This window comes from Zingiber officinale, chromosome 9B (assembly GCF_018446385.1).
Source record: "Zingiber officinale cultivar Zhangliang chromosome 9B, Zo_v1.1, whole genome shotgun sequence".
Taxonomy (NCBI): domain Eukaryota; kingdom Viridiplantae; phylum Streptophyta; class Magnoliopsida; order Zingiberales; family Zingiberaceae; genus Zingiber; species Zingiber officinale.
The window spans coordinates 17,252,266-17,268,245 of record NC_056003.1 but is presented as its reverse complement, the minus strand read 5'-3'; the positions used below and the strand labels follow the sequence as shown (position 1 = coordinate 17,268,245).

Sequence of the window (15,980 nt, the reverse complement as noted above, 5' to 3'; positions counted from 1 at the left end):
CATTTGTTAAATGACATGTCAATTTAGCAGATCAACACTTATTAGATATTGATATGAACTAATGAAGAATTTTAAAACCAACAATAGATCATAATCCCTGCTATAATATATATATATATATATATATATAATTTAATTCTATTTGATTAAAATGAATATTTCTAAATTTAAATAAATAATATTAAATTATATTTTCTTTTCATAATTTTAATCATGTGATTACTTATTCAACACATTACTAAAATGATTATGTATGATAATTTAAATCAGATTTAGAAGATTAGTATGATACGATAGAAGTTATAGTATAAAATCTTACTCTAATATTTTTTTTCTTCTACTTCTATAAATGTATTGAGGGATTTTTTTTTCTTTTATTTCTGACAACTTTACACAAGCATAAGAGTAAGGATCAACGGTAAGGTGAGACTAAGAGTGTTAAAAAGTAATTCGATCTAATAAATCAATCTGAGTTGACCCGAAAAAAATTAGATTCAAATTAGAAATTTTTGAGTTCGGGTCATGTTCGGATTGAAGAGTTTTGGGTTGAAAATTTTCGGGTCGGATTTGGATCGAATTCAAGTTGACCTGAATTTGAGTTTTAGTGAATTTGTTGGGAGTTAAATTAAATTTTATTTTAAAATTAAATAAATTTTATGTATATTAATATTAATGTTAGTATGATAATGAAAAAGTATTGAGATAAAAGTAAAAAAATTATAGGAAAAATAGCTAAACAAGTCATTTTGAATCATATTTAGGATTATTTAGTTCGGGTTCAGATTGGTCGAGTTTAAATTTAGGATTGAATTTGAATTCGGATAGAATTCGAGTTAAGATATTTTAAAAAAAAAATCGACCCAACCCAAATTGTCAACCTTTGGCGAGATGGCAACCAAGAGAGTTTAAGGATTCAAAATATTTGAATTTTTGTATAGAAATGAACTAAAACCTAGTTATATTATTGGTTTTTATCATCATCAACAACCAATGCCAGCCAAATTGTATTGGTTTTTGTTATCATCAAGAACCAAAACCAACCCATTCGAAAAGGAAATTCTTGAGTTGGAAGGCTCTTTCCTTTTTCTACTTCAATGATGTCACTTAGAAGGCTCTTGGTGGCAAATCTTGATATTTAAATTACACTTGGTCAGGTGCGCCTGAATCTTGCAATAGTGCAACGCAAGAACGACACACGAGGATTCCAATAGCAAGCTATTGAAATGAACCCTCTCCCCATAAAAAATTAATTTAATATCATAGTGGACCAATGGCCCACGTATCAGATATTAAACTGATAAGAACAGATACTACACTTGATCTTAGCCAAAAGGCCGAGAAAGGTATGAATTTTATTTTTCCATCCTACCTTCTTTTAAAGATCCAAATAGCACACAAAGCGCTTAATTCACCGATGTGGGACTATAGTTCCATGCTCATCACCCTTTTTAATATTGTCTCATGCCATAATAAGTCAATTAATACAGTACATAAAAGAAAAATATGAACAAAAACAAGGAAACACTACTAGTCCCACACCGACTCAAGGAAAATTATACCAAGTCCTTAATTTCTTCAAGCACTTCAAAGAAATGAAAGTGAAAACAAAAATAATATCATTTATTAAATGACATGTCAATTTAGCAGATCAACACTTATTAGATATTGATATGAACTAATGAAGAATTTTAAAACCAACAATAGATCATAATCCTTGCTATATATATATATATATATATATAATTTAATTCTATTTGATTAAAATGAATATTTCTAAATTTAAATAAATAATATTAAATTATATTTTCTTTTCATAATTTTAATCATGTGATTACTTATTCAACACATTACTAAAATGATTATGTATGATAATTTAAATCAGATTTAGAAGATTAGTATGATACGATAGAAGTTATAGTATAAAATCTTACTCTAATATTTTTTTTCTTCTACTTCTATAAATGTATTGAGGGATTTTTTTTTCTTTTATTTCTGACAACTTTACACAAGCATAAGAGTAAGGATCAACGGTAAGGTGAGACTAAGAGTGTTAAAAAGTAATTCGATCTAATAAATCAATCTGAGTTGACCCGAAAAAAATTAGATTCAAATTAGAAATTTTTGAGTTCGGGTCATGTTCGGATTGAAGAGTTTTGGGTTGAAAATTTTCGGGTCGGATTTGGATCGAATTCAAGTTGACCTGAATTTGAGTTTTAGTGAATTTGTTGGGAGTTAAATTAAATTTTATTTTAAAATTAAATAAATTTTATGTATATTAATATTAATGTTAGTATGATAATGAAAAAGTATTGAGATAAAAGTAAAAAAATTATAGGAAAAATAGCTAAACAAGTCATTTTGAATCATATTTAGGATTATTTAGTTCGGGTTCAGATTGGTCGAGTTTAAATTTAGGATTGAATTTGAATTCGGATAGAATTCGAGTTAAGATATTTTAAAAAAAAAAATCGACCCAACCCAAATTGTCAACCTTTGGCGATGGCAACCAAGAGAGTTTAAGGATTCAAAATATTTGAATTTTTGTATAGAAATGAACTAAAACCTAGTTATATTATTGGTTTTTATCATCATCAACAACCAATGCCAGCCAAATTGTATTGGTTTTTGTTATCATCAAGAACCAAAACCAACCCATTCGAAAAGGAAATTCTTGAGTTGGAAGGCTCTTTCCTTTTTCTACTTCAATGATGTCACTTAGAAGGCTCTTGGTGGCAAATCTTGATATTTAAATTACACTTGGTCAGGTGCGCCTGAATCTTGCAATAGTGCAACGCAAGAACGACACACGAGGATTCCAATAGCAAGCTATTGAAATGAACCCTCTCCCCATAAAAAATTAATTTAATATCATAGTGGACCAATGACCCACGTATCAGATATTAAACTGATAAGAACAGATACTACACTTGATCTTAGCCAAAAGGCCGAGAAAGGTATGAATTTTATTTTTCCATCCTACCTTCTTTTAAAGATCCAAATAGCACACAAAGCGCTTAATTCACCGATGTGGGACTATAGTTCCATGCTCATCACCCTTTTTAATATTGTCTCATGCCATAATAAGTCAATTAATACAGTACATAAAAGAAAAATATGAACAAAAACAAGGAAACACTACTAGTCCCACACCGACTCAAGGAAAATTATACCAAGTCCTTAATTTCTTCAAGCACTTCAAAGAAATGAAAGTGAAAACAAAAATAATATCATTTGTTAAATGACATGTCAATTTAGCAGATCAACACTTATTAGATATTGATATGAACTAATGAAGAATTTTAAAACCAACAATAGATCATAATCCCTGCTATAATATATATATATATATATATATATATATATAATTTAATTCTATTTGATTAAAATGAATATTTCTAAATTTAAATAAATAATATTAAATTATATTTTCTTTTCATAATTTTAATCATGTGATTACTTATTCAACACATTACTAAAATGATTATGTATGATAATTTAAATCAGATTTAGAAGATTAGTATGATACGATAGAAGTTATAGTATAAAATCTTACTCTAATATTTTTTTTCTTCTACTTCTATAAATGTATTGAGGGATTTTTTTTTCTTTTATTTCTGACAACTTTACACAAGCATAAGAGTAAGGATCAACGGTAAGGTGAGACTAAGAGTGTTAAAAAGTAATTCGATCTAATAAATCAATCTGAGTTGACCCGAAAAAAATTAGATTCAAATTAGAAATTTTTGAGTTCGGGTCATGTTCGGATTGAAGAGTTTTGGGTTGAAAATTTTCGGGTCGGATTTGGATCGAATTCAAGTTGACCTGAATTTGAGTTTTAGTGAATTTGTTGGGAGTTAAATTAAATTTTATTTTAAAATTAAATAAATTTTATGTATATTAATATTAATGTTAGTATGATAATGAAAAAGTATTGAGATAAAAGTAAAAAAATTATAGGAAAAATAGCTAAACAAGTCATTTTGAATCATATTTAGGATTATTTAGTTCGGGTTCAGATTGGTCGAGTTTAAATTTAGGATTGAATTTGAATTCGGATAGAATTCGAGTTAAGATATTTTAAAAAAAAAAATCGACCCAACCCAAATTGTCAACCTTTGGCGATGGCAACCAAGAGAGTTTAAGGATTCAAAATATTTGAATTTTTGTATAGAAATGAACTAAAACCTAGTTATATTATTGGTTTTTATCATCATCAACAACCAATGCCAGCCAAATTGTATTGGTTTTTGTTATCATCAAGAACCAAAACCAACCCATTCGAAAAGGAAATTCTTGAGTTGGAAGGCTCTTTCCTTTTTCTACTTCAATGATGTCACTTAGAAGGCTCTTGGTGGCAAATCTTGATATTTAAATTACACTTGGTCAGGTGCGCCTGAATCTTGCAATAGTGCAACGCAAGAACGACACACGAGGATTCCAATAGCAAGCTATTGAAATGAACCCTCTCCCCATAAAAAATTAATTTAATATCATAGTGGACCAATGACCCACGTATCAGATATTAAACTGATAAGAACAGATACTACACTTGATCTTAGCCAAAAGGCCGAGAAAGGTATGAATTTTATTTTTCCATCCTACCTTCTTTTAAAGATCCAAATAGCACACAAAGCGCTTAATTCACCGATGTGGGACTATAGTTCCATGCTCATCACCCTTTTTAATATTGTCTCATGCCATAATAAGTCAATTAATACAGTACATAAAAGAAAAATATGAACAAAAACAAGGAAACACTACTAGTCCCACACCGACTCAAGGAAAATTATACCAAGTCCTTAATTTCTTCAAGCACTTCAAAGAAATGAAAGTGAAAACAAAAATAATATCATTTGTTAAATGACATGTCAATTTAGCAGATCAACACTTATTAGATATTGATATGAACTAATGAAGAATTTTAAAACCAACAATAGATCATAATCCCTGCTATATATATATATATATATATATATATATATATAATTTAATTCTATTTGATTAAAATGAATATTTCTAAATTTAAATAAATAATATTAAATTATATTTTCTTTTCATAATTTTAATCATGTGATTACTTATTCAACACATTACTAAAATGATTATGTATGATAATTTAAATCAGATTTAGAAGATTAGTATGATACGATAGAAGTTATAGTATAAAATCTTACTCTAATATTTTTTTTCTTCTACTTCTATAAATGTATTGAGGGATTTTTTTTTCTTTTATTTCTGACAACTTTACACAAGCATAAGAGTAAGGATCAACGGTAAGGTGAGACTAAGAGTGTTAAAAAGTAATTCGATCTAATAAATCAATCTGAGTTGACCCGAAAAAAATTAGATTCAAATTAGAAATTTTTGAGTTCGGGTCATGTTCGGATTGAAGAGTTTTGGGTTGAAAATTTTCGGGTCGGATTTGGATCGAATTCAAGTTGACCTGAATTTGAGTTTTAGTGAATTTGTTGGGAGTTAAATTAAATTTTATTTTAAAATTAAATAAATTTTATGTATATTAATATTAATGTTAGTATGATAATGAAAAAGTATTGAGATAAAAGTAAAAAAATTATAGGAAAAATAGCTAAACAAGTCATTTTGAATCATATTTAGGATTATTTAGTTCGGGTTCAGATTGGTCGAGTTTGAATTTAGGATTGAATTTGAATTCGGATCGAATTTGAGTTAAGATATTTTTTTAAAAAAATCGACCCAACCCAAATTGTCAACCTTTAGCGAGATGGCAACCAAGAGAATTTGAGGATTCTAAATATTTGAAATTTTGTATAGAAATGAACTAAAACCTAGTTTTATTATTGTTTTTTATCATCATCAACAACAACCCAAATTGTATTGGTTTTGGTTACCATCAAGAACCAAAACCAACCCATTCGAGAAGGAAATTCCTGAGTTGGTGTGGGAGTATTAATGTGGATAAGGACTATTACGCGATGTCCAAGCTATAGCAAACTACTATGATAACCTCTCTTCATTAAAAAAAAAAAATCAATGTGGGACTACAGTTCCATGCACTTCACCCTTTCCTTTTTCTACTTCAATGATGTCACTTGGGATCACACTTTCCTTTTTCTACTTCAATGATGCCACTTAGAAGGCTCTTGGTGGCAAATCTTGATATTTAAATTACACTTGGTCGGGTGCGCCTGAATCTTGCAATAGTGCAACGCAAGAACGACACACGAGGATTCCAATAGCAAGCTATTGAAATGAACCCTCTCCCCATAAAAAATTAATTTAATATCATAGTGGACCAATGGCCCACGTATCAGATATTAAACTGATAAGAACATATACTACACTTGATCTTAGCCAAAAGGCCGAGAAAGGTATGAATTTTATTTTTCCATCCTACCTTCTTTTAAAGATCCAAATAGCACACAAAGCGCTTAATTCAACGATGTGGGACTATAGTTCCATGCTCTTCGCCCTTTTTAGTATTGTCTCATGCCATAATGAGTCAATTAATACAGTAAATAAAATAAAAATATGAACAAAAACAAGGAAACACTACTAGTCCCACACCGACTCAAGGAAAATTATACCAAGTCCTTAATTTCTTCAAGCACTTCAAAGAAATGAACGTGAAAACAAAAATAATATCATTTGTTAAATGACATGTCTCTTTAGCATATCAACCCTTATTAGATATTGATATGATCTGATGAAGAATTTTAAAACCAACAATAGATCATAATCCCTGCTATATATATATATATATATAATTTAATTCTATTTTATTAAAATGAATATTTCTAAAGTTAAATAAATAATATTAAATTATATTTTTTTCATAATTTTAATTATGCGATTACTTATTCAACACATAACTAAAATGATTATGTATGATAATTTAAATCAGATTTAGTAGATTAGTATGATACGATAGAAGTTATAGTATAAAATCTTACTCTAATATTTTTCTTCTTCTTCTTCTATAAATGTATTGAGGGATTTTTTTTCTTTTATTTCTGACAACTTTACACAAGCATAAGAGTAAGGTTCAACAGTAAGGTGAGACTAGGAGTGTTAAAAAGTAATTCGATCTAATGATTCAATCTGAGTTGACCCGAAAAATATTAGATTCAGATTAGAAATTTCTAAGTTCGGGTCATGTTCGGATTGAAGAGTTTTGGGTTGAAAATTTTTGGGTCAGGTTTGGATCGGATTCAAGTTGACATGAATTTGTGGTTTAGTGAATTTGTTGGGAGTTAAATTAAATTTTCTTTAAAAATTAAAATATTTTTATGTATATTAATATTAATGTTAGTATGATAATTGATCTTGTCCGAACGCTGAATCGATGGACGCTGGGCACGTGGCGCTCTCCAGATCGATGACATGGCTCTCTGACTGACCGTATGGAGCTCCGGCGAACCTGCAAAGAAGTCAGGCCGGGAAGGGGTTCCCGGCGACGACCCTCCGACGCTCAAGTCAGGCAAGAGGAAACGAAGGAAATGGCTTCGAAAATGAAGGATCGCGTACCTCCGGCGAAGTATGAAGGCTCTTATATAGAGCTGTGGGGAGGCTTGCGCACACCTACCGAGGTGTACACATGTCCTGGCACCATACCTTAGCATGGGTTTGTCAGAAGAACATGCCTAACACCATACTACTACAGTCTGATCACCTCTTTGATGGGACAGAAGATCATTCCGCCGTACGATTCTATGTATGGCCTGGTTGTCGAACATACCTGCTGTCAGAGAATGATGTTCCCTAATGTCCCCTTGCCCTTGTCTTCCTTTCCCTGCCGCCAAGCGTCCAAGCGCTCGGCCATCTACAATCGTCCGACCGGGCCTAAGTATAGGTCCGACCGGGTGATTGGCTGAGACAGCTTCCACAGTCTGGATGTTTCACGCTTCGGCCGAGCGGGTTGCCCGCTCGGCCAGGCGACCCTGTTCCCATGAGCGTCAGAACCCCGAGTCCTCGCCAGGTCGTCTTTGATTCTGCTAGAATCCCGCTCGTCCGGTCGGCATTCCCTTCTCCGGTCGGACGTTTGACCTTTGACCTCCACGTGGCGTTGACTTCCCTTAAAGGGGGTCCCCCGTCGTTACCGCCGAATCACTTGCCTCCCCTTCAAGTCTAGTCGAAGGAGGCGATTAGTCCAACTGACTAGGCCATCAGTTTCGCCGAGCGGCGTCCATAAGCAACTGTCCTCCGCTCGGCTCCCACGGGGGCAGCTAAAACGCCAGTTAACGCCAACCCTCCTCGGTATCTTTTCGAAAGTTTCGCCAATCTCCATCATTAAGGTCGAGCACGCGCTCATTAAATGCGTTCCAGTGGCTGAATGCCACGTGGGATGCTGCCGTCATTGTACGGCGGCGGCGTGGTGTTCCGACGGGATCAAGGCAGTTCGAAATGGACGGCCAGATGCGGACTTCGGTTCTCGTGACCTGCAATCGACGGCCGAGGCCGCTCGGGCTTAATCCTATAAAGCCTTCGTCTTCACCCATCGCCGTATTTCTGCTGTCGCGTGCTCACCGCTGCTTCTCGCGCTCCAGATTTCCGGCGATCTTGCTCTCCTATTTTCGGCGATCTCCGGTGCTCTTCCCTCGATCCTCCTCCTCGTTGTAAGGTTCTCCTTCTTTCTCTCTTTGGTTCTTGTGTTTTCTTTGCATTTCTTTCCCGAGTTTCGATCCTCGGGGCATCGTTTCGTTTGCTTTCTTCTTTCTTTTATCCTACACCTTTCTTCGTCTTTTTTGGTTTCGTCCGCTCGGACAATGGCTAGCTCCTCACAGCCACAAGACCAAGCCCTCGGCCCATGGTATACAACCATGGAGTCGCACTTCGATCGGCACGACGCCGATATTTTGATAGACACTTTTGACATCCCCTCCGACCTTGAAATTATTTTACCCACTCCCTCCGCTCGGCCACACAAATCGCCGCGCAGAGCCTTTTGTGTTTTCCGCAACCAGTTCACTGCCAATCTGCGACTTCCAATTCATCCCTTTATCATTACGTTTGTAATTTTTTCGGCATTCCGCTCGGAAGCCTAGTTCCCAACACTTTCCGCCTTCTATGCGGCATTATCGTCCTATTCAAAATCCATAACATTCCCCTCCGACCGGAGGTTTTCTACTATTTCTACTACCCTAAACAGTCTGAGCCGGGCACATACATGTTCCAGGCTCGGCCCAGTTTAGTTTTCTTCAATAAACTAGCTTCTTCCAATAAGCATTGGAAAGAATTCTACTTTTATATTCGCCTTCCCGAACGGGCCCCCTTCCGAACCCAATGGCAGATCGGACCGCCAGTCTCCCCTGAGCTCAAAAGGTTCAAGACCCGACCGGACTATCTTCATGCTGCCAACATGCTGGCCGGTCTGAGGATCGACATCAACAAGTTCTTACCAGAAGGGGTGATGTACATATTCGGCCTGAGTCCGATCAGGACCCCCCCTCCCGAGCAGCTTCGGTAAGAATTTTACTTGTATATTTGCCTTGATTGCTAACTGATTTTCTCCTTTTTTTCTCTGCAGCGAACATCGTCATGGAATCCGTGATGGCCGGCATTCTGAAGAGGAAGGCGGCGGCACTTGAGGCCGCAGCTGCCAAAGAAATGGAGGCGCTAGGCATTGAGCCGGTCGGCTCGCGTGAAGGAGAGAGCGGTACGAACGCGGGGGAGTCGGCCGCTCAGGCTTCTATCCCGGAGCCAGCGGCTGCCGCAACGGCTAGTCGAGAGCCTTCTGTTCGGGAGGGAGGCTCCGCTCAGGAGGAGGAGCGCCCTCTCCGACAAAAGAGGCACCGCATCGAGACACCCCTCCGCTCGGCTACTTCTGCGGTCCAGCCGGCCGAACGGACCACCGCAGCTTCTCGCGGCAAAGCTCCAGAGGTCGAGGCGATTTCCTCCGATCGGACTCCATCGCACTTGGACGCGTCGGCGGACCCTCTTGAGGCCGTTCCAGTCAGCGTCCTTCCGCCCGCTCCCCGCCAAGTCCAGCGTTCAACAATTTTGTCCCAGTTCTCTGCGCCAGCCTCCGATCCGTCCCCGGCTTCCGCCCATACCACTCCCGGTCGGCGCCGCACCGTCAAGGTCTCACTTCACCTCCTAACCGAAGAATTGCTGCCCGAGGCCGATCGACCGACCGCGCCCGAGCACATTATCACAATGAAGGGGCCCTTAGCCGAAATGTGGGCCGACGCTCGAGCACGCGTCGCTATGATTCCGCTCGGCAGTCTGGCCAATAGCCACATGCGGGAGGCCACCGGGGTAAGTGCATTTTCTTCTTAAGTTTTTTTTTTTCATGCATTCTTTCCGATCGGCTATTAACAATTTTTCTTTTGTCAGAGATGGGTGGAGGAGATCGCTGTCTCCAACCGTCTGGCGATGGTGGACGAAGAATTGAGAAGACTGAAGGCTGCAGGCAGTCCGCCCGGCTCCCAAGGCCCTTCTTACTCTGAGCTGCAGAAAGAGCTCAAGAAGGCCCAAGACTTGTTGACGGCCGAGCAGAAGAAGACGGCCGATCAGGGCCACACTTTGGCCGAGCTCGAGCGGCAAGTCAAGACGCTCGACCAAAAAATAAGCCTAGCCACCACTCGGAAAAACACGGCTATCTCCGATCTGAAGAAAAAGAATGTCGAAGCTCGGGGCTTGGAGCAGAAAGTAAAGGAGTTGATGGAGCAGCTCGATGGAGAGAAGGCGGGCCGCTCGGCAGATGCAAATAAGCATAAGGAAGAGCTGAAAACTCTACAGGAGTCCCTCGCAGCCTCCCAAGCAGCATTCAAGGAATATCAAGACGCTGAGCCTGGCCGAGTCGCAGCCCTGCGGCTAAACTACATCCGTTCGGCTGAATTTTCAGAGAAAGTATGCGAATGGATGTACACTGCCTTCGACCTTGCTATGACCGCCACCATAACATATTTGAAGTCCAAGGGTCTTCTTCCCGAATCCGCTCTCATCCCAGCCGCAGATCAAGTGGCGCTCCTCGACAACATCCCGAAGGATCTTTACGATTTTTTAGAATAGAAGTGTATATGTAATTCGGCCGCTCAGCTAAAAATGATCACTTTTTTGTAATTCAGGCGCTCGGCCTTAATGTCTTAAATGCTATCCTTTCGCTTGCTTTCTCATTTATTAATTAGTATGTGTGCTGGCCGCTCGGATTACCAACTACCGTTGTTCGTGTTCCCTTAATTATCCTCGTTATTCGCCTTTCCTCCCACCTTTCTTATGTTCGAAAGGGATTTTTATGAAGTATTTTGCATAGCTAGTCCGCTCAGCTGAATATATCCTATTTTGCAAACGGGATTTCCGTCGGACATTCACGAAGTACTTTTGGTTACTTGACCGATCTGCCCAATTGACTTACAAAGTCCTTCTTTATTGTCTTCTTCCGGCCGGGGGGTTTATAGTCGCCGGCGCGACTCTCTATATTTAACGTCGGAGCTCGACGGTCTTCCGGCCGGCGCGACTCTCGATATTTAACGTCGGAGCTCGACGGTCTTCCGGCGGGGGGGTTTATAGTCGTCGGCGCGACTCTCGATTTTTAACGTCGGAGCTCGACGGTCTTCCGCTCGGAGGGTTTATAGTCGCCGGCGCGACTCTCGATTTTTAATGTCGGAGCTCGACGGTCTTCCGCTCGGAGGATTTATAGTCACCGGCTCGACTCTCGATATTTAACGTCGGAGCTCGACGGTCTTCCGGCCGGGGGGTTTATAGTCGCCGGCTCGACTCTCGATTTTTAACGTCGGAGCTCAATGGTCTTCCGCTCGGAGGGTTTATAGTCGCCGGCGCGACTCTCAATATTTAACGTCGGAGCTCGACGGTCTTCCGGTCGGGGGATCTATAGTCGCCGGCGCGACTCTCGATTTTTAACGTCGGAGCTCGACGGTCTTCCGCTCGGAGGGTTTATAGTCGCCGCCGACTCGATTTTAAGGTCGAGCTCGACGGTCTTCCACCGAGGTTTATAGTCGCCGTGCGACTCTCGATTTTTAACGTCGGAGCTCAGCGGTCTCGGACGGTTTATAGTCGCCGGCGCGACTCTCGATTTTAACGTCGAGCTCGGCGGTCTTCCGCTCGGAGGGTTTATAGTCGCCGGCTCGACTCTCGATATTTAACGTCGGAGCTCGGTCCTGTAGGGCGGGGTTTATAGGCACGACTCTCGATTTTTAACGTCGGAGCTCGACGGTCTTCCGGCCGGGGGGTTTATAGTCGCCGGCGCGACTCTCGATTTTTAACGTCGGAGCTCGACGGTCTTCCGGCCGGGGGGTTTATAGTCGCCGGTGCGACGGTTTATAGTCGCCGGCGCGACTCTCGATTTTTAACGTCGGAGCTCGACGGTCTTCCACTCGGAGGGTTTATAGTCGCAGGCTCGACTCTCGATATTTAATGTCGGAGCTCGACGGTCTTCCAGCCGGGGGGTTTATAGTCGCCGGCTCGACTCTCGATTTTTAACGTTGGAGCTCGACGGTCTTCCGCTCAGAGGGTTTATAGTCGCCGGCTTGACTCTCGATATTTAATATCGGAGCTCGACGGTCTTCCGGCCGGGGGATTTATAGTCGCCGGCTTGACTCTCGATTTTTAACGTCGGAGCTCGACGGTCTTCCACTCGGAGGGTTTATAGTCACCGGCTCGACTCTCGATATTTAATGTCAGACCTCGACGGTCTTCCGGCCGGGGGGTTTATAGTCACCGGCTCGACTCTCGATTTTTAACGTCAGAGCTCGACGACCTTTAAGGCTAATTTCAACACTGTCGTTCGGCGAAGATTGCCAAATGCGTTATCATTTTGCTTCCTGCATTAAAAGAACACAGGCAACCAAGAGATACACCAAATGAATTACATCAGCGCACCTCTCACCCAGCTCAGTACGGCTGGAGATGATTTGCGCTCCATGGTCATTCCAATTGCCGTCCATCTTCATCTTCTAAATAATAAGCACTCAAGCGGAGCTTTTCGATGACTTTGAAGGGACCCGCCCAAGGAGCCTCTAGCTTGCCAACGTCGCCGACCGGCTTTACTTTCTTCCAAACTAGGTCGCCGACTTGGAAGGCTCTAGGGATCACGCGCCGGTTGTAGTTCTGCTTCATCCTCTGCCGGTACGCCATCAGCCGGACGGACGCTTTGGCTCGCTCTTCATCAATCAAGTCCAATTCCATGTTCCTCCGCTCGGCATTGTCATCGTCATAGTTCTAGATCCGGACGGACTCTATGCCAACTTCAACTGGGATAACTGCTTCGCCGCCGTACACCAAATGAAATGGCGTGACGCCCGTTCCTTCCTTTGGGTCGTGCGGATAGCCCATAAGACGCCCGGCAGCTCGTCCACCCAGCTTCCTCCTATGTGGTCGAGTCGAGCTCGGAAAATTCTGAGTATTTCTCTGTTGGTTACTTCCGCTTGGCCGTTACTCTGGGGATATGCCACGGAAGTGAAGTGTTGTTTAATGCCATAACTGTTGCACCATTCTTCGAGCTGCTTCCCGATGAACTACCACCCATTATCAGATATGAGCCGACGAGGAATGCCAAACCGACAGATTATATGCTGCCAGATGAACTTTTTGACCATTTGCTCGGTGATCTTCGCCAGCGGCTCGGCCTCCACCCATTTAGAAAAGTAGTCGACCGCCACCAGTAGAAACTTCCGCTGACCGGTCGCCATAGGGAACGAACCCACAATATCCATTCTCCATTGGTCGAACGGATAAGATACGGTAGATGCTTTCATCTCCTCTGCCGGTCAGTGGGAGAAGTTGTGGTACTTCTGGCAGGAGAGGCACGCCGCGACGATCCGAGCGGCGTCTGCTTGCAGGGTTGGCCAGAAATATCCGGCCAGCAGGATCTTCCTGGCCAGTGATCGTCCGCCCGGATGTCCGCCGCACGACCCTTGGTGCACTTCTTGGAGGATGTATTCCGCGTCTTCCGAGCTCACACACTTCAACAGTGGGTGAGAGAAGGCCTTCTTGTAGAGTTGGTCTCCAATGAGCGTGAACCGATCGACTCTCCTCCTTAATAGCTGGGCTGCTTCCCGATCGGATGGTGTTGCCCCCGATCGAAGAAACTCCATGATGGTCGTCCTCCAATCGCTCGGAAACGCGAGGCCCTCCATCCGATCGACGTGAGCCACCAAAGCTACTTGTTTAATTGGCTGCTGGATGACGACCGGTGATATTGAACTTGCTAGTTTGGCTAACTCATCTGCCGCCTGATTTTTCGCTCGGGGTATCTTTCGGATAATGACCTCTCTGAAGTTAGCCTTGAGCTTTTCGAAGGCTTCAGCGTAAAGTTTGAGCCGAGCGTTGTTAATCTCAAAAGTGCCCGAGAGTTGTTGAGAGGCCAACTGGGCGTCCGAATGGATTGTCACCCGACCGGCTCCTATATGCTGGGCTGCCTGCAAGCCGGCTATGAGGGCTTTATACTCCGCTTCGTTGTTTGTGGCTCTGTATTCCAGCCGGATGGATAGATGCATCCGTTCTTCTTGTGGAGAGAGTAATAACACCCCAATTCCACTTCCGAGCCGAGTGGACGACCCATCCACGAAAATTTTCCACATAGCTTCGGGCTCGGGCTTTTGCACCTCGGTGACAAAATCTGCCAAGGATTGCGCCTTTATTGCCGACCGGGGTTGATACTGAATATCAAACTCGCTCAACTCCGTTGTCCACTTGATGAGCCGTCCGGACGCTTCTGGGTTCAGCAGCACTCTCCCCAATGGGCTATTCGTCCGGACGATGATTGTATGTGCTAGGAAATAAGGACGAAGTCTCCGAGCGGCGAGGACCAAAGCAAAAGCCAGCTTCTCGAGTTCGGTGTAGCGAGATTCAGCGTCTTTTAAAATATGGCTTAAGAAATACACAGGTTCTTCTCTGCTCGCCCTCACTAATGCCGAGCCTACTGCCTGCTCGGATGAAGATAAATAGATACATAGCGGCTCACCTACAGTTGGCTTGGCTAGTTGTTAATACATATCAGATATGTCTTCAGTTCTTCAAATACCCGATCACATTCTTCATCCCACTGAAACTTAGTAGCTTTGCGCAAGATTTTGAAAAATGGGAGGCTCCGATCGGCCGTCTTCGAGATGAATCTGGACAATGCTATTATCCGACCGGTCAAACGCTGTACTTCCCTCAGATTTCTTGGGGGGCGGCATATCTTGTAATGCTTTCACCTTGTTGGGATTTGCCTCGATGCCCCGCTCGGTCACTATATATCCCAAGAAACGTCCGCATTTTGCTCCGAACAGGCACTTCTGAGGGTTCAGGTTAACTCCATACTTCCTCAGCGTTCGGAAAGTCTCCTCCATGTCTTTAAAGAGATCGGCCGCTCGGACGGACTTGATGAGAATATCATCCACGTATACTTCCAGATTTCGCCCGATCTGCTCCTTGAACACTTTGTTCATCAAGCGCTGGTAAGTTGCCCCCGCATTCTTCAGTCCGAACGGCATCACATTATAGTAGTAAGTGTCGTCGGCTGTAATGAAACTGACCTTCTCTTGATCTTCTCGGGTGAGCGGCACTTGATGGTAGCCTTGATAGGCGTCGAGCATGCATATCAACTCGCAGCCGGCTGTGGAGTCCACCAGTTGATCAATTCGGGGAAGAGGATAAAAGTCCTTTGGGCATGCTTTGTTGAGATCCCGGAAATCGATGCAAACTCTCCACTTGTTGCCCGGTTTGGAGACTAGTACCACGTTCGCCAGCCAGCTCGGGAACTGGACCTCGCGTATGTGGCCGACCTCCAGGAGCTTCTCGACCTCCGCTCGGATGATGGCATTTTGTTCTGCGCTGAAGTCCTTCTTCCTTTGCTTCACCGGCCGAGCGTCCGGTCGGACGTGGAGCTCGTGCTGCGCTATACTTGGCGAAATTCCTGGCAGCACATGTGTTGACCATACGAAGACATCACAGTTTCTCTGGAGACATTTGATCACTTCCTCTTTTTGGCTCGCCTCCAGATCGGCCGCAATGAATGTGGTAGCCTCCGATCAGGTTGGGTGAATCTGCACTTCCTC

The 15,980-nt window shown here is 41.9% G+C and overlaps 4 non-coding genes and 1 pseudogene across 4 annotated transcripts; 1 reads left to right on the top strand and 4 right to left on the bottom strand.

Moving 5' to 3' along the window:
• Positions 1-15,980, top strand: part of LOC122022854 — a 74,422-nt pseudogene that overhangs the window by 40,677 nt on the left and 17,765 nt on the right.
• On the bottom strand, positions 1,150-1,347 carry LOC122026029. The gene has a single exon (XR_006124002.1). It is a non-coding gene; the product is annotated as a U2 spliceosomal RNA (small nuclear RNA).
• Positions 2,761-2,958, bottom strand: LOC122025844. The gene has a single exon (XR_006123869.1). It is a non-coding gene; the product is annotated as a U2 spliceosomal RNA (small nuclear RNA).
• On the bottom strand, positions 4,383-4,580 carry LOC122025832. The gene has a single exon (XR_006123858.1). It is a non-coding gene; the product is annotated as a U2 spliceosomal RNA (small nuclear RNA).
• Positions 6,157-6,354, bottom strand: LOC122025856. Its single transcript, XR_006123880.1, has one exon. It is a non-coding gene; the product is annotated as a U2 spliceosomal RNA (small nuclear RNA).